The following is a 20,143-nucleotide window of genomic DNA, read 5'->3' on the forward strand; positions in this document are numbered from 1 at the left end:
CGGGGGGAAAAAGAATGCCAATTAAGGTAGAAAAATAAAATTACTGTGTTTCTGATCCCCACCCATGTCATTTTCTGGGCACGGTGACACACAATAAGCTGAGTACCCTGTTTATTGCCAAAAGTAAGATCTTAGTACAAGAATGGGATAATGGGACCCTAATCAGGAAACCTATAAATGTAATTTTGGCAGGAGGAATTTCATTTTCCAGCATGCAACTCATTAGTGAGTGAGTTGGGTTTAAAGCCACTTTTAACAGCATTTCATTTATATCACAGCGTGTCAACTTCAAGTAATGTGGGAGGAAAGCCCGAAGTGATGCAGGTCTCAGACGTTTACCACTTCGGTGAAACCCACGAGCACGGGTATGGTGCTGAGAAACCTAGAAACAAAATCGGGGCGAACCATGCAACACTCATTAAATATCAATGCAATTTTGTAAACAGTTAAAATACAAATTCAAAATAGCTTCATGACTGATAAAAAGTTACATTTCTGTCTGATGTGTGCTCATCAATGTCAAACCCATGCAAACCCCCCAACATTCGTGAAATACTGAACTGACATTCAACATTATCTACGGAAGTATCTACAGAATAAACTACTTTCCTAACAACTCTCCACCAGACACCCACAAGAATTCCACCAATGTCCCCATTGTATACACAAACCAGACAGCTGTGCTGGTCGAAATCATAATTCTTCCACAACATAATTTGCGTGGAATTACAGTAAGCATTCCTAACACAGACCAGAGGATATCTCACAGATAGGAGAATACTTCACCATCACCGCAATCTCCTCGGCCATAAACCGGCCCGCGGACAGGAAAAATACAATTGTATGCCTTCAATGCTTTTCATCAAACTAGAAACTTATCTTTAAGAAGAAACTTTAATCTTTGACAACAAACTTCTCAATCTTGATGGCACACTATCGATAGTTTACAAATCATATAAACACATATAAACAATCCTGGATGTGCGTTTCTGACAATGCAGGTGTTAAGTAAATGTAATACCAGGTAAACAAAGCAGTTTAATAAACATGCCATCAATAGTTTATACTTTGTAAAGCATTATTAATCCCATTGTGATGTACTGGTATGATCATAAACATGACACAAAAACAAGAGGCTGTCATAAATCTGGATGCCATGGCAACAACTTCAAATATATTTAAGATACGTAAGAGGCATCATTACACAGAATCTGCTGCCGAAGCAGCTTAGACACAGAGAGATGCATCACTTACCAGTTTGTCAAAACGACAGAGTGTGAGGAGTCACTTTCGACATCCATACGAGAACAGGAAAAAAATGTAAAAAACTTCACATATACAAACAGATAAACATAGATACATTTACACAGTCTATACAAACTCACAGTTTGAGGAGCCTTTGAAACGCTACTCCTGTCTAAATTCCTCTATGTGCAGAAAACAAACAGAATCTTTGAGCGAAGAGTTGTGTCAACTCAGTCACATCAGACAACACACAAGTTCTTCCTCCAGTACCATACACACTTCCCACAGGTGAGGAAATCAGGGGTCAGTTGGTGCAACGTGCATCGCTGTGTAAACGGTATAATTCAGGACAAGCCCCGGCTCATTGGCTATGATCTCAGGGTTCACTGGTCATCTTGACCCAGTCCTGGCATCTTGCAACGGGTCATCATTTCAGCATGATGCAAATATGGAGGCAATTTCAAATACATATCTATTCCAATCATTTTCAGTAAATTTGGTTGAATAGAATACATATCTATTCCAATCATATTCAGTAAAATTAGGTTGCATAGAATACATATCTGTTCCAACCATTTTCAGTAAAATTAGGTTGAATAGAATACATATCTATTCCAATCATTTTCAGTCAAATTTGGTTTCATAGAATACATATCTATTCCAATCATTTTCAGTCAAATTTGGTTTCATAGAATACATATCTATTCCAATCATTTTCAGTCAAATTTGGTTTCATAGAATACATATCTGTTCCAATCATATTCACTAAAATTCGGTTGAATCGATGTTGATGGAGACAACATTTCGTGATGTAAGTTTTTTCTTGCCTTGACAGGAAACAAAGCTAGCCTGAAGTGTTTGAAGAGAATGGGAAGGTATTTGTTGAAGACGATGCTGAAGAAGTGGTATGGACTTCATTCAAATCCAGAAAGGAAGCTGTGGGGTCACACATTCACTTAGAAATATCTCTTGAGGTCTTGACGAGCACCTGTTTTCAGAATTGCTAGTTGTTTTATGCCACAGTCAGCAATTTTCCAACAATACCAGTGCATTCTGAAAATAACCTGGGCCATGTAAACAAGTGGTTGATATAATGATATACCACCTGATCCAATACAGTCGTGTCTCAGACAAGCAATATAACCCTAGGGACATATTCTAGTCTGTAAAACCACAGGGAACTATAAAAACTGAACAATGAACTCTTATACCGTAAATAAACTGAGAATTTCAATAATAAAACTTGTAAAAGAAAAGGGCCATGCTCAAGGAAATGACATAGTCGATCTTTGATGATCTATATGGCACTTAAATACAGAGATGTGAGAGTTGAGTGAAGGAGATGAGTTCTGCTAGATCAGCGCTTCAGATCTATTGCACAGAATCACCTTAATGTGAACTTTTGCCTCAAAATATGCTGGTCTAACACGTTTACTAACAGACCAAGATCCATAATCAGAGAAAATCACATTTTTGAATTAATGATCAGCATATCCTGGCCTGGCTAAGGGATGCAACTCCGAACATCAAACTGGGCCACCTGTACCCATATTAAATGTCATCATGGCATTAACTTCTCACAACCAAAACCTCTATAAACATTGTTGTGAACAGTATTTCAGTTATATCTAAGTGTATCAACTTGATGTGGGAGGTAAGACCAAAGTGATGCAGGTGTGAAACGTTTACCACTTTGCTGAAACCCAGGGAGAGAGATGATGCTGACTGATGAAGAATCATCACAAGGCAAATCTGGGGCTTGAACTCACGATCATAGGTCGCCGACACTCCAAAGAGACACAACAGTTACTCTGCACAGCGAATTGTGGCACCCAAAGTGACTGGGCCTCCGTGCCCCCAAGGACCTTATGACATGGAACCTGCCCAGTGTATAGCACTGATGTATTCAAAACGGAGCAAATTGAAGCGGAATCAAATCCTTTCACGGCTGTCAAAATGTATGTGTTATGCATTGTTCATTACCTATACTTTCCCTGTAATAAGCATGTAAATGACCCAAACCTGTCGCCGTGTATAATTCGAGCAGCACCTACTTCTGTTCACTGGTACACTATGCCATGCAAGCAGCTGGTGTGTGGGATAGTTCACATTTCATGTGGGGGATGAATCCCTAAGTTACTGAATAATAAAAACCACCACATCAGCAGTTTGTCTTTGTGCCTTGATACTAATTCTACCCTGACTTTGGATAAAATTCATTTCTGGTAGGCCAGTCTGACGCTAGGCCACCCCCAACCACAACTGTGTTACCGATTTCCCAAATGTGTTATGGGCCCGCGACCCTAGACCTTCTCGCTGGAGTAGCCCCCAAAGTTTTATCCTCATACTGGTAATGTCCATACTTATGCCACAGGTGAAAATCTGTTGTGCTTCGCTTTAACTAAACAAGTCATTATCTTCACTTGAAAACACGCTTTACAGATTACTGTTTTTAAAGAAAAGTTGAAATAATTCCCCACACGGAACAACCTACCCTACTTTTGGGTGTGCTGAAATAAGCACCAGACATATTTTGGCACAATAAATTCACAGTAATAGGCCTTTGGTTGAAACACATGATCACCTGATCTTATTTTACCACTCCTCTAGACTTGACAATCTGACTGACCTGTCACAAATCATACTATTGACTGCTTCCAGGGTTAGTAGAATAGCATGGGTTTGGAAATTAACCACTTCTGGGACTATTCTGGCAATGTGAACACAGGGGACACCAAGAATGGGCTGAAGACATCAATTTCTTTGGGCTATCAAACCTCTGTCTTTGCCAGGTTTCAAACAATAATACTATTTCACTACTATAAAGTTTGTAAATTTCACTTTTTGAAAATCCAAACAGAACAGAAGTGGGAATCAGTAGATAGGCAGGCTTATTGATTATTGTACACTCCTCAAAAGAAGATTAAGAACACCCAATTTTTTATATGACTATCGTTAATCAGTCACATCATGACAGATTAATTGCAGTCATATGAGTGAGTGTTTTGGGTTTAACAGTGCTTTTAACAGTATTCCAGTCATATCGCGGCGTGTCAGCTTAATGTGGGAGGAAAGCCCGAAGGGATGCAGGTCAACGTTTACCACTTCGGTGAAATCCACGAGCACAGGTATGGTGCTGACAAACCTAGAAACATAATCGGGGCAAACCGGGATTTGAACCCACAATCATAGGTTTCTGGCATGCCCAAGGGACGCATCTCTGCACAGCAAATCGCGGCGCCTTAGACGACTGAACCACCCATGCCCCCTGCAGCCATATGAAAAATATCGGGTGTTCTTAAACTTCTTTTTTAGTAGCATATCATTAGCTGTAAAGTTGCAGCGATACTCAGATGAACTTGGATGCCCTCACTGTTAACTAGATCAAAATAGTGAAAATTCAACCGAAGTTTCTTCAAACTGAGCTCCATCCAATCAGTTAACTCAAAACATAGAAACTTCACCGCCATGATGGATGTATTCATATCATCATATAGTATGTTCCTTCAAAAAGTGATTTTTTGGGGTCAGTGCTCAGAAAGTATTGACGTTAAACCAACTATACCTCTGAAGTGATTATAAAAAGGTTTGATCAATCATTGTGGCCAATCATCCAGAGAGCAATCCAACCTATTCAGCTGTAACTGTATACCAGACCAGCTGCGCACCTACAATTGTGTAGGCATATGTGACTTGTGCTGACTTGGTAGGTACAGCCCTGTCTATAGCAATCTTGAGACTGCAGTGTATAGAACTGTAACATGCAAGCTGTTCCTTGAATGGCTCAAAAGACTCCATCCAGGAGTTAATGCCAGCTAATATTATTCCACACATCAGCTGTTGCATATTTTCCTTTAAAGAAATACAGCGAGTGAGCTATTATGTTGAGCATCACAGAACCCATCCTCAAGAACAACTTGCAACAATGGTGAGCAAGGGCACCAACCACCCGGCTACCTCACTGCCATTTGAACAAACCAAGAAAAACTGACAGCAGCTTAGAAACACAAAGATAAAAAATTCCACAGAGGGTTTCAGTCTATTTCCTTTGCAAACCTTGAAAAATACATATCCCTTACATTTCTTAACAAGTATACATCCCCCTTAAAAAATTGATGAGAATATATCCCTTGCAAACATCGATAAGTACATATTCCTTCCAAACATTGATAGGTATATATCCCTCACAAACATTGATAAGTATATATCTCTGGCAAACATTGATAAGCATATATCCCTGGCAAAAATTGATAAGCATATATCCCTGGCAAAGATTGATAAGTATATATCCCTGGCAAATATTGTTAAGTATATATCCCTGGCAAAGATTGATAAGTATATATCCCTGGCAAATATTGATAAGTATATATCCCTGGCAAACATTGATAAGCATATATCCCTGGCAAATACTGATAAGTATATATCCCTGGCAAAGATTGATAAGCATATATCCCTGGCAAATACTGATAAGTATATATCCCTGGCAAAGATTGATAAGTATATATCCCTGGCAAATATTGATAAGCATATATCCCTGGCAAATATTGATAAGCATATATCCCTGGCAAAAATTGATAAGCATATATCCCTGGCAAACATTGAGAAGTATATATCCCTGGCAAATACTGATAAGTATATATCCCTGGCAAAGATTGATAAGTATATATCCCTTGCAAATATTGATAAGTATATATCCCTGGCAAACATTAATAAGCATATATCCCTGGCAAATACTGATAAGTATATATCCCTGGCAAATATTGATAAGTATATATCCCTGGCAAATATTGATAAGTATATATCCCTGGCAAACATTAATAAGCATATATCCCTGGCAAATACTGATAAGTATATATCCCTGGCAAATATTGATAAGCATATATCCCTGGCAAATACTGATAAGTTTATATCCCTGGCAAATATTGATAAGCATATATCCCAGGCAAACATTGTGGTTTATTCCTCCCAGCTAGGGCATCCATCTTCATCCAGACTCGTGGTTGTTATTCATCAGATGTCAAAGTAGCACAATTACAATGACAGCCCTGCTCATTTAGCTCCCAACATGATAAACAACAGTCCTGTGATTGATGTCTGGTATCTAATGCATTGTACTCATCCCTTTACTCAATAACACTGGAGGACAGGCATGCAGGTCCACAGGAAATGGCCGGGGCCCATAACATACTCAAGACTGGCCACTCAATGCAATTGCTGGGGATGGAAGATTAGTAGGCGGGTTACCTGAGGAGTGGAAGATTGGTTTTAGGACTTATCAAATTTTGCTGACCCCCTACCTCAACCCCCAAAGAAGTAACCCATCCTTTGTGATGCCCTATGGTTTTGCATTTTGTAATGGTAGAGTTTGGGGTCTTATTCTATATCAGGACCCTGCCAAGAATCCCACCCCCAACAATGTAACAAAATGACTCTTGAGTTTAAAAAGGTCTTAGCACTAAGACAAATTTGTGCAAATTGAGACTCCATGCCCTGAAACTTAAAAGCCTATGATTTCTGAAAAGACATGGCATCATGTCCTGTGATTAAGAAAACTCTGTAGATATATTTTCTATTGATTCATTTGTAGGATCAAAATCTGAAAAACCCTGCCTTAAGTTAAAAGATGATTTCTTTTTTAAAAATCATAGTTTGAGCTATTTACAGTCAAGAGAACCAAATCAATGAACCAAAAGACAATGTACCCTGTAGAAATGACCACTAGGCATGATATCATATCACATGTGATGAACATTCCTGCACAAGCCTGTTGAGTTTATTAACATCGCACAGGAAATGTCAACTGGGTAACACGAGAGACCAATAACCAACCTATTGTATTACTACAACTATTACGGCAAAGCAAGAGATTCTAGCAAGGAAAATGTTTCAATATCCATCCATCATTTCTCCATTATTTTGCTGCAATTTCCTGTTACCGTGGAGACAACAGAAAACATTCCTAGGCGCCAGAGACAGGTGAAATCATCAAACGACACCAGTTAATTTGTGGCTACAGTTTCATGTAAAATTAATCATGGTTCTGCAACGTTCTCATCAAAGGATGGAAATCGGAAATGTCAAATACGGAGGAAATACTGCAGAAAAATCAATCTTGTCCTCTCGCGTCCCTGAGCATGTCAAACGAACATGTGGGTTTTTTTAACAATTCATTTTCTAAACATTTATCAATATGGTCTTCCCAGCAGGATGCTGTTTGCTGTACATGCCAGGCACTTGATCTCTGCAATGCCCTCAAGGGATGCATGGTCTCAAACTGGGAGAATTTGATGAGGGGGACTATGTTTTTGACAAAAGTATTTCGTTTCCTAAAAGAATTGAACACTTCTTTCAGTTCATGCTCATCAAATTGAATTTTATTTTCATGTAGGAGACTTTGAAATTGATCATTTCTGTATCATAGGTTAGCAAGAAAATTTAAAAAAATCAGTAGTTATCTTCTTTTTAAATTTAAAAATGTCTCACAGTTAGAAATTCGAATTTAATGGAAGTCAGCAGTTTTGGAGGTTAAAAACAGACTAAATATTTCTGAATGGTTTATATTAAATAAATACTTATTCTGATGCTAAATAAAATTGAAATTGTATATTTGTTTTTACTTTGAAACTTATCAAAGAAAATAGGTGCAAAAATACCTCAATGTGGATACAATGTATATAAATGTGTTTTGTTATCATTCTCATTTGCTGTGGATACGTATCACAAGTTTATCCCCCGTTATCTACAAAAGTATGTGTAAAGCATCACTCTTAATTCAAAGACATAATAAAAACTTCCACTCTGAAGATAAATTACAGGAATCAGAATTAGCATCATTCCTGAAACACAAACAGAACGATCCCCTTAGTCAAACAAAAAACAGATGGCAAAAAAACAAAGAAAACACAGACCCAAGCGTTAGAAAATAAATGTACGTACCAAGTTAAAGGTGAACCACCAACGATGCCAACATGTACACTAACAGTAGGTGGCGCTGAATAACTATTACCCTACTGAGTATCTCTGACTCACCTGTGCCAGGTAACTCGTTAACACAGGTAAACTTAGATGCGGGTTGCAGTATTGTCTGCTTAGATCAATATACCTGCACGGCCTGTGCAGAAGCCACAGCAACAGGTGCAACAAAAACACCTCAGATTTCCGCCAATTTCTTTAAAAACAATTTTTGAGGAATCAGCATGTTTTTCCATGGTAGCCTTGTTAACCCCATGACTGTAATCCCAGAAAAAATGTGAAAAATGTCATCGAGTAATACATTTCTGCTGAAGAAAATGTATCAGTTTCAAAAACATTCATCATATTGTTTAACACAAATAATAAGTTTTTAAATCATTACAATTTTTTAAAACTAACAATTTTCAGCTCTTATTACATCTGGTTAAAAAGACATTGTTTGCATGTACTTCCTGTTGTATCTGGAATATACCTGTGTTTTGTACTCACAGTGCATATATGTTGTAATTGGTAGAATATGCCACTGTTTCTTCATGGACTGTTACGCGATACATATCTCATCTTATATCATTGCAGTAGATCCCCTCATGGCAGAATCACTTAACTTCATGGCTGATGAATCAGTATGAATTAATCTTTATATTCCGAGTAGCCGAGAAGCTGAAGTGCACACCCCACTGGTTATGAATTTCTCATTGATTAAAAGATTAAGACAGCGACGATTAATGTTCAATTGATTTTGTTCTGTTCTTGGGAAAAAAATATATTGTCGTTACTCATGTTCCAGAAATGGCTTCAGTTGTTCCAGCAATTATAGAGCACAGTGATTGTGGCATATTGAATGAACGACATCTGCGTGTGATTCACAGGTAGCTACACTGACTCATAATGTGAATAATTCAACAGTTTCGGAGTGAGAGAGTATCATTTTACTGGAAAATGTGAGGTTTCTGCAACTGCTGGCTCTCATGATCACAACTAATGTTTCCCATTACAACATCGTCATAATTTCTGGGTCCGAGCTATGCTGGCTGGCTGGCTGGGGAGGGGTGGGAGGGCTGAGAGGGGTGGATAAGAAGGGTGGGAGAGAGGGGTAGGATTGAGAATGGGGTGGGGGAGGAGAGAAAGAGATATATATGGGTGTTTGAAGAGAAGAGATGAATAACCCGGGATGGATGAGGAAATGGGTGGTAGAGAAAGTGAGTGAGTGAGTGAGTGAGTTGGGTTTAACGCCGCTTTTAACAGTATTCAAGTTATATCGCTGCGTGTCAGCTTAATGTGGGAGGAAAGCCCGAAGTGATGCAGGTCTCAAACGTTTACCACTTTGGTGAAATCCACAAGCACGGGTATGGTGCTGACAAAACTAGAAACATAATCGGGGCGAACCGGAATTCGAACCCACAATCATAGGTTTCTGGCGTTCACAAGGGACGAAACTCTGCACAGCAAATCGCAGCGCTCTAAAACGGGCCACCCATGCCCCCTTTGAGGAGAAAGAGTGCATAAGGGGTGGAGAGGGATGGGAGAGGAGATATTGGTATCACTAGAAATAGTAACCATAAAATGAAGTTATCCCTAACTGATATTTCAATAAAATATATTTGGTTTGATGTTGACCGTTTGCACTCAGCAATATTCCAACTTTATGACGGCAGTCTGTAAATAATTGAGTCTGGACCAGGCAATCCAGTGATTGACATGAGCATCGATCTACGCATTTGCGGACACGATGACATGACTTTTTAGACCCACTTAATATCCAATTAATTTTAATGAAATAAGGCCTAAGTTTATTGGCTACAAATCATTTAATAAGTCATTAACTATGAAAATAACCGCACATCTTATCTCCCCTAGCTGCATGTTTGAACAGGCTGCGGTACCGACAACCCACGTGCTTCCCCCATCACTCACAAACTTCGCAGAATCGTATCTTCAGTAAGTGTCTGTATTTTCAGGAAAACACTCAGCCTTCAGTGAGTCAACACACTATAGATTAAGTGATTTATGGGAGCTTATTAGAAACATTCTCGACTTTCTTACCAGCACAGGCCAAATTTAGCACCGCATCCAACAGAAATGTCCATAAAATGATGAAATGGCACCAAGGGCTGCGTCGGTTGTGAATGTTACTGAATTAGATACAGGGAAGCAGACATTGATTTTTGTCAATTTGGTTATAGGCCCTGAATCCAGAGCCTGGACTGGTGGCTGAAAATTGCAGCTCCGGTGTCTCCTGAGTAGTGCAGGGAACACATCTAGTTACAACAGAACACATGCCAACAACATCGTCACACACACTCACCCCCATCCCCCAATCTCATTAGCTAACAGAGGGCCAAAACAATTACACCCAATCAAGTTTGGTTAAAATAAATAAAAAAATATCACCGATTCATTACTATTTCATAACTTGAGGTATAACAATCTGAAAAGACAAAATCTCCAAATCATTCCAAATCACTCCACGCAATCCTTTGTCCTGAATCCTACTTTGGGGAAATACATCCGCAAAACAATTTATTATTTTGCTGTGGCCACTTGAAACAACACCAATGGATCTAAATTCACAACTGACTCCAACTTGCATCAAACATTTTAAAAAAATTCCATATTAAGATAAATGTGCAACAAGGAAAGAGAAACAAAATCTCATTGTAGTAATTGACTGCTGAGTGCATAATCAACTGTAGCACGAGAACACACATGATCAGATTACAGCTTATAACGACTGTTGCCAAACTAACCCACTTCTTCAAGTGCTTATTTTCTCCAGTGATCAAGGCTGAATAGTAATTAACATATACTACTCAAAAGAAGTTAAACACACAATTCTTTCCTATTACTTTCTATATAGTTTATCTGTCATGGCCATGAGTAATTAACTAAAATTAAAAAGATTGTGTGATCTTTAACTTCTTTTTAGTAGTATATATCCTAACTACTTTTTAGTAGCATATATAAAATGATGAAACTTACATGTATTCCTCAAAACAAGAACAGTCTGTGGGTCATAAAATAATCTCATAAGTAGGGAAAAGGTTACATGAAAAAAAACCTCAGTTAATTTCATACAGAAAATAGAACAGAAACGTAAGTGTAATCTGATAAAGTATATTGGTGACAAAGTTTGAACTATGATATGGCTGAGTATGTAAGCGATGTGAATCAGTTTTCAGATTCATAGATACAACGCATAGAAACCAAGTCAAGTGGTAATGGAGACAAAACAGCACCCTAACTAGAACACATCCATGTTGAAAAAATAACAAGCAGTACAAAGATCACTTTTCAAACACATCTTTTGCCTCGCATCACATACTCACCACAAAAATATGTAAATAACTTCCGACGGAATAAATAACTTGCAAGATGTGTCGTTAAATCACCCAGAGAAACCACCTAGAGAATCAGAGAGACCGCATTTGACTCTTTTGTGCAGCTCCAAGTAATCCAACAGTATTGATCCTGAGTACTCTGCTACAATATCATCCACTGAGCTAACTTCAAACTATCCTTGAATTTGCTTCTCCAAAGTCGTCTCTTGACTCCTTGAATAAACAAAATCCAATTTGCTCGAGTACAAAATTTCCAAAGAAAATGAAAATGCACAAAAAGATTCCTTCAAGGATGAAGTGAAACTGCTGCACTGATGGTGTCTGGAGCTGAATATGTTGGGTCTGCCGCTAGACGTCTGCTCCAAGGCGTCTGCTCTCAGTGGAATGAGGACTGTCACTCACTAGCTGCTGGTGAAAGAGTCTAGCAGGCAGGGTTTCTCCTCCTGCAGTGTCTGACACAGTTTCTCCTGCGACCAATCTGCGTCACCTCATGTTCACATTCATAGAAAGCAGAACCAACAAGAACTCAGGGAGGTAGCAGGGAGGCTCAACTGGAATCTAGATTATAACTTCTTGAAATAGCTGCCACGATGCACTACCAGAATCCTTTCTTCCTTTGTGATCCAATGCAGTACGAAGTGAAGCTGTGTTACATCATGAAGACCTTAGTGTTATCAGTGTATCATAATGGTGGTTTCTGATGACAGCTCGCACTGACTGTGCCATATTGTAAGAAATAATTCTTAATTATCATGTATTTGCCATCTTGAAGTCATTTCTGTAAATGCCAAGCCATTTTGCCTAAATAAACATGAGTTTCTGATTAAATATTCTGATTAAGTGCATACTTTTAATGGCTTTAAGTTTCAATAATACATTTTTCATGCAAAGACTCGCAGTTAAAAAAACATAAAAAGAAATGGGAATAAAATCTTGCGACATCAAGCATCTTCATTCAAAAGGAGTGAGTGAGTGAGTGAGTGAGTGAGTGAGTGAGTGAGTGAGTGAGTGAGTGAATGAGTTGGTTTTACGCCATTGTCAGCAACATTCAAGCAATATCACGGCTGGGGGACACCAGAAATGAGCTTCACACATTGTACCAATGCGTGGAATCAAACCTGGGCCTTCGGCTCGTCAAGCAAACGCTTTAACTTCTAGGCTACCTCACCGCCCCCTAAATCAAAAGGAAAGATTGCTAACATAATTCTACAACCATTATGAATGTATATTTTTAATAACAAAAACAAAGAGTTTAAAAAGTTAGGGATCATGATTATTTTGTAATCTTTTAAGTAAAGACTGAACAGTGTTCAGTGAACACACAATTTCATAAAAATATCCTCCGAAATATTCACTATCCCTAACCTTTTATTCAGTGTATTTAATGGATACTACTATTTCTTCAGTTCATTCAAAATAATGATCCTTCGATAATCGAACATTAATACATTTCCCTTTTGTTTCAAACAATGAATCAAAACCTAGAGATGCGCACATTCTTCATCACCATACGAAACTGTTTGTAACCTCCATCCTACAAGTCTCCGATGTTGATCCTGATAGTATAATGACTGCCATGTTCCTTGAAGTTAAACCCAAGAAAGAATAGGCCAAACACTCGGCTACCCAAACCCCTTCAACAGATAAGGGCTGTCCAGTGATGTGGCCATTATCAAAGTAGTATCTTATCTGGTCACTCTCAGATGTAGAACCCATGCAAGGTGCAGGGGCCCATGGAAGCCAAAAGGTTATCACAAAGGTCTTATTTCAGCAACCCTGGGCTTCCATGGCTTGATAACATCAGACAGACGGCATATTTCTAGACATTTCATACACTTCAGGCTCACTGATATGAACAAGCCTCTGTAGCCTCTCTCGTATCCCATGACACCAGAACTGACTGTACAGTCAAGCCTAGAATGGGTACCACCCTATTGTAGAGCCTGATGTTATCAACCGGGACAAAACTGACCTTGAACAACTTTCCTGTATCCCCTTATTTCGCTTTGTGAAACACTCAATCACGTCCTGACAGCGCAGACCTAAGTAGGTACATGCTGACGCATGGTAGGAGGTCTTCCTCTAGGGACTGAATACGTGTTCACACCATCGACCACCGGTCTGTTCAGCAGAATCAGGCTTTGTCATAATATATGTGTGGTCAAGAACTGTTGTCAGAAATATTTGCATATAACCACATAAATCTTATCAAATATAAAGAATAAAATAATGTACAAATTGAAAGCCCATCATCTCACTGTTTACGTTCCAAGCCTGTTTCTATAGAACATCACACCTCAACCAACATTTCTTCATTTATCTGCAATATTTCCTCACAATTATGTCACCTTTTTTCTCAAACACAATATTCATCATATCTTGACTCATTAATCGGCAATATTTCTTCATAATTATGTCATCAATTTCTCAAACACAATATTTGTCCTATCTTGACTCATTAATCTGCAATATTTCCTAATAATTATGTCATCGTTTTCTCAAAGACAATATTTGTCCTATTTTGAATCATTTTAATCAAATCAGCCTCAACAGTCAATTAGTTGTAACACACACATTCAAACATTCACACGATTTGCTACAGAAATTACTGACAAAACAGTACACATATGAAGAGACCCTGTTAAGAAGATACACTTCTTTGGCAAGATGGGTTAATTAACAGCATGTTGGCTGAATAAGCATCCCCTTGATAACTATCCCATTAGTCGTAAATACAAACAACACACTGTCTAACATTTCTAAACATGGAACATCAAACGATATTTTGGTTGCACATGACTTTCACAAGACTCCAAATATACCTACCAGAAGAATAAATATTTGTTAATTGCAATATCAACAACACCATCATCACAAAACATACACTACTATCACCCGTCAATGAGCAATGTACATGCATGAGTTTAGCTCAACATTACAGGCGGTAATGAGCATGCTTACCATTCACCGAAGTGTATAAATGGCCATTTTGCAGTCCTCAAGTCCATAAGTCAACAAGTTCCCGGATGATTTTCTAATAACGAGCTTCCGCCAATTTCATTACTAAGGTCAAGGGGCATGACCATAAAGTGTAACATTCACTCCCACTTATTTTTTTCCTTCCAATGTAACAATGTGTGACAAAGACAGGTTTGGATGCATATCAATGTCCACATTGATACAGCTGGAAAAAAACTTTGGGTGGGATTATTCCCGATTTTCATGTTAGTATATACATGTGGGGCTTTATGTACACTGGTATTAGATTGGAGTACCTTCTCACAGCAGCCGGTGGTTTGTAACAATGAGGAGTCATCGCTGTATTCATGTAGGGAATCAAACATGGTCTTGTAGGGAGTACTGACCACTTGGCTATCATACAGTTAGTTAAGGGAGCAGTTCAAAAGTTGGATGTCTAATAAATTGTTACATAAACATATGTAACTGCAAGTTTTAGATGACATATATATATTTATGTATTTATTTGAATTCCCCAAAGGAAATGAACACAAAAGCAGATTTAATAAACTAATATTTTTTCAGAAATACTTCTATTGGTTGATAGCATGAGGTACCATGAGGTAGTTATTTGGCATCATGTCTCACACCAGCTGTATGTATCTCTAGTAAACAATATCAAATGAAAAACCTAAATAATTATAGACTTGTATGCTTTCAAAGTCATTATTTGCAATTTGGAGATCAAATCTTAAACTGCTGTATTGAACGAGAACCCTGAGAGTCAGCCAGTGTATGTTGGGTATCAAATTTTATACGGCATAATATGAATGTTTATCCTGACATGATTCAGACTGTTGCAAGTTCTTATTGATCTTGCAGGGTAAATTGCAAAGGTACAAAATTAAAACATTTCTCCATTTACAGGGGTTACGTTTCAGTTTCGAAAGTATTTTGGTCCCTGATGTACCAAATTAACTGATGGCGAGAGACCGTAGTGTACAATCTGCTGCCAGCTGTATCGTTAGCGCCATCTACCAGTGTCAGGAACCGTCTACAGCGTATGAATCACGCCAGGTGCAGGTCTCGACACTTACAAGTCTCTCCTAGTCATTCTGTGTTTGTCTTCCAGTGGCACTGAGTCACCTAATTACTAATTGTCCTGATCAATCATGGACACGCAAGACTAACTCTCCACTCCTGTAAGGGAGCCGCAGTTCAAAAGTTCAATTCAGGATAGAAAACATAAATCTTAAACTTTTGAGATGCCCCTAGACTTGCACAGGTCTTCAAGATAGAAATTATTAGTTTAAATCACCATTTCTATATTATATAAATAATAAGAACAAGTTGTCCCAATAAGAGACTGGCGTCATTAACTTATCTAGACTTGCTATTATAAGGATTTTCTTATTATTTACCCATGGACTTATCATTCAGTACAGCCTTGGAGCAAGGCTAAGATGCCCCCTAACGCTCCTTCATAAACTTAAATGTAAAAATGTTGATATACTCAATTAGATTTTATTGTCAAGTATATGTGACAGGGCTTTTGTATATGTTTGGTTATGACAAGGAATATTAGGGATGACGACCTCTATATTCTACATAGACAACATTTCAGGGCTACTTTAACTGCCATCATATAGCTGGAATATTGCTAAGTGGGGCGTTGAACAACAAACAAACAAACTTTTTGCTCTTTCTTAAGACGTGCATATAAATAATAAATTGCTCTACATAACATTCCTGATCATAATTATATCCAAGTTCCAAATGACCATAAAGACTTACACTGATTGCATTTTCAGTGGATTTCTCTTTTTTCAATTTCAAAGTAAACCATGATCCTAAGAACCGGTATTCCCAACTTGAACAGTGTATCCCCCTAACATTTTAACTACTGTATGTAATCCCTACATATGATCTTAGCACTAAGATCACCATAGCGATAAGATTGCTTTTGAGGGAAGGAGGCAGTAACAGTTACTGACAAATACATCACAGATAATCATAAGGTATCAGTTGTTTCTGATTGAGAACTACATCGGATGGGACCTGTCTGACATGATCATATCTCCCCAACTATGAATACACAATGCCATTCAGAAAGTGGTCAAATGTAACAAATGTTATATTTGGGATAATGCTTTCTAAGTAAAGTACAGATTCTCGGACTTTTTGGGGGGTTGAATCTCGAATGGGCCTCGAACCGTCACTGCCAGAGTGAGGCACCTAATAGTCAGCACACAAAGTCAGCGAACTAACCCACTCAGCCACCGAGGCTTCCACAAAATGAAAGTCTGACAACTACGTTCTTCACAACATTCCCATTAACACTTCTGATATGAACCACTCCACAACCACTACCTATATTATGACTAGATATTAGTCATTCTCATGTGCTTAGTAAGACCGTCTTTTGGTAATTGGAACTTTGTGATAATCATTGATTGATATTATTATAGAATTCCGAATGACCTCACAGCATTCCATTACAATGAAGAATGGACAATCCTCCGACCTACATTACTCCAATATTAATAGCTGCTATATGTACACTCATTAATGAAGCACACATTACTCAGAAGTTACTCAAGGCTGCTGTGGCACAGTACTAGTGACTCCTGGGTGATAAGTCGGTCTCCAAACATGGTCATGTTGAGCTGCACAATCCAACTGTTATTACACTACTGATTAACAGGTCAAACAGCGCATTAGAGCAGTAATAACAGCTAGTTAGTCTTCTGCTGTTGTCACAGCAGTGTTCAAACTGAACAGAGAAGTCTTGTGGTTCCTTAATTTGACATTTGCTACTGTTAGAGATCCTAATTGCTAGATTGAAATACTATTGTACACTCAAGGTTCTCAGGATCTAGTTAAAGGGGAACATGGGTGGGGAACAAGGGTTATAGGGGTCTAGAGTTAAAGGGGGACTGGGGTTAAGGGGAACTAGGGTTATAGGGGTCTAGAGTTAAAGGGGGACTGGGGTTAAGGGGAACTAGGGTTATAGGGGTCTAGAGTTAAAGGGGGTCTGGGGTTAAGGGGAACTAGGGTTATAGGGGTCTAGAGTTAAAGGGGGTCTGGGGTTAAGGGGAACTAGGGTTATAGGGGTCTAGAGTTAAAGGGGGACTGGGGTTAAGGGGAACTAGGGTTATAGGGGTCTAGAGTTAAAGGGGGTCTGGGGTTAAGGGGAACTAGGGTTATAGGGGTCTAGAGTTAAAGGGGAACATGGGTGGGGAACAAGGGTTATAGGGGTCTAGAGTTAAAGGGGGTCTGGGGTTAAGGGGAACTAGGGTTATAGGGGTCTAGAGTTAAAGGGGGACTGGGGTTAAGGGGAACTAGGGTTATAAGGGGTCTAGGGTTAAACGGGGACTGGGGTTAGAGCGAGGCAAGGAACAGCTTTTACATCTTAATAACCTTTGACATTTATATGTGTGTCAGTAGTATCTATTGATAACAACACAGGTCACTTGTCGAAACACATGTAAGATGTGGTATCCTCCAGCTACTACAGTCACTTAAGTAGATTGTCTCACAGACCCTAGACAATAAATTAAAACTGAATCCAACTCAAATCTAGAATGATTTGGCAAGTCAGCTCCAGAAATTCAGCATAGTTTATGGATCCATTTGGATTTTACTATCTATCTTGTCGATATATACTTATAAATAAGATAACCTTATTTCTGGAATTAAATATTAGTCTAGTAGTGGGTGATTATCTGCATTTGACTTCAATGTATGTAGCCTAAAACCCTGTACCCTTCATTTACATCAAGGAAGGAGATAGGCTAAAGTATGATACATGGTGCTTCCTGTAAATATACTGAACTATTCACATTCAACAATGACTGCATTATTCCATTATGCTCATGTATTACTGCACACCATGACTACAAGCAGCTCCATGTTCTATACTGCTCCAATTTTCATAGGGATATTTCTATCGCCCCTATACACAAAACCGATTCAACTCATATTGAATAACATGGCTCGATTTTAGGAACTTGATTTAACTTGCACTGATGCATGTTGACATGAAAAGCTATAGCACCAGACAACACCCAATTGCTCCCTGGTCCTATAACTTATCAAAGTTGAAACAAAGGCATAAACTAAATAAGTAAAATATCAGATCTCTGGTGACAGCGTCACGTGTCACGAATTACACATAACACTGGGATTAATGATGTAGTATGGCAAATAAAGCCTTGAGGTTTTCAGTGTGTCTAAAGATCAATTTTGTGTGGACAAGTATGGGTCAGTCAGATAAAAGATTGAATTTTTACACATGTACTTGGTGCATGTAGAGATAAATATTAGGATGCATGTTTCAATACTAGTTTGCACTGGGGCATGTTTTATAGCTAAATCAAGCCCTGTAAAACATCTGATTAATCCTAATAAGGTTGAGTAGCATCTAAAACGCTAGTAGGTTATAATTCCGTATCTGATAACAATAAGTAAAAGAGCATGGTTCTACTTTTTTAATATACTACAGCCATAATATTATAGAGTGGGGAAAGGTTCAACACGGAGTACCAACGTGAGGAATCAAATCTTCAAATTTGTCATGACAAATGCTTCAACCATTAGATTAATCAAAACATTCAAACTATAATAAAACGTAAAACATCACAATCTGAACATATATTTCAATAATATCAATTTAAAAATATGAAAAGTTTAACAATCACTAATAGTATAAAAGTTATAAATCATTTGAATAAATGTGACAAAAATTAATAGTAAATACACATTTAGCTACAGCACCCAAATTCCATACCTTATAGTATAAACTGCACAGTGTTATCTCCTGAAGCTAAGCACACACACCTCTCCTTCAGCTGATAATCGGCCACTGAGAGCAGGCAGCTGTAATCCTTCCGTGAATGAAGCCAACCACTAATGGTCAGTTAGTCAGTGTGTGGGCAGTGTGACCAGCTACTCCAGCGGCCAGCGTCAAGTGAACTGTTGCCTCCAGCCACTCCCTTGTTTCAGTGGGGATACTTCGGTTACATAACTACCATCTCTCATGACCTCCGACCCATGAATAATTATACTGATGAGGGCAATAATGGGTGGGGCATGGGGAAAAGTGATTTCACCCTTCTTAAATCTACTGAGTAGATACTTGCAGTATCTAGTAGCACATTTATACTCATTACAGCTGATTGTTTCTGTGATCTGTGACATGGTTCATAAATATTCAAGAATCGGAAATATAGTTATAAAAAAAATCCAAGCATGTTTAGAGGATCCTGTATCTGGTGTAGTCAATGTGGCAAGCTTAGAGGAAGCCTTTGTGGGTATGTATCTATATTTATGCTGCACTTGCATGTATTTACTTCCCCTGTACTGCACAGAAATATATGTACACGACACGACGAGGAAGTTTATACACAGAGATAAAAACTTTATCAGATCAACACACAAGACAACATGGACCAGGATCATGAATGTTCACTTTCCTTTCACATTATACCTGTGTGGCAGCGGGTTATGAGTGGTCAGGACAAATAGACCCAAATCCTTAGTCACCCCAATCACACTATCTGCCATATATGGATGCAAAACATTTTCTGTCCATATCAAAATACATCTATGCCTAATTTAGTTCTGGTATC

At 38.4% G+C, this 20,143-nt stretch overlaps 1 protein-coding gene across 8 annotated transcripts in view; it reads right to left on the bottom strand.

The window, feature by feature from the left end:
- The window catches only part of LOC124116144 (brain acid soluble protein 1-like), an 85,306-nt gene that overhangs the window by 11,928 nt on the left and 53,235 nt on the right, over window positions 1-20,143 (bottom strand). Inside the window, exon 1 of one of the 8 annotated variants that reach the window (XR_006858081.2) lies at window positions 19,353-19,541. The exons of 4 other annotated variants lie outside the window; for them this stretch is intronic. The gene's annotated coding sequence lies outside the window, so the exon portion shown is untranslated. Of the gene's footprint in view, window positions 1-8,181; window positions 8,264-11,543; window positions 11,970-19,302; window positions 19,542-20,143 lie in introns of those variants that run through there. 3 more of the 8 variants (XR_006858079.2, XR_006858080.2, XR_006858082.2) reach the window with 3 other exon arrangements.

The sequence above is a fragment of the Haliotis rufescens genome, unplaced genomic scaffold (genome assembly GCF_023055435.1).
Source record: "Haliotis rufescens isolate VD_foot unplaced genomic scaffold, xgHalRufe1.0.p SCAF_3, whole genome shotgun sequence".
Classification (NCBI taxonomy): domain Eukaryota; kingdom Metazoa; phylum Mollusca; class Gastropoda; order Lepetellida; family Haliotidae; genus Haliotis; species Haliotis rufescens.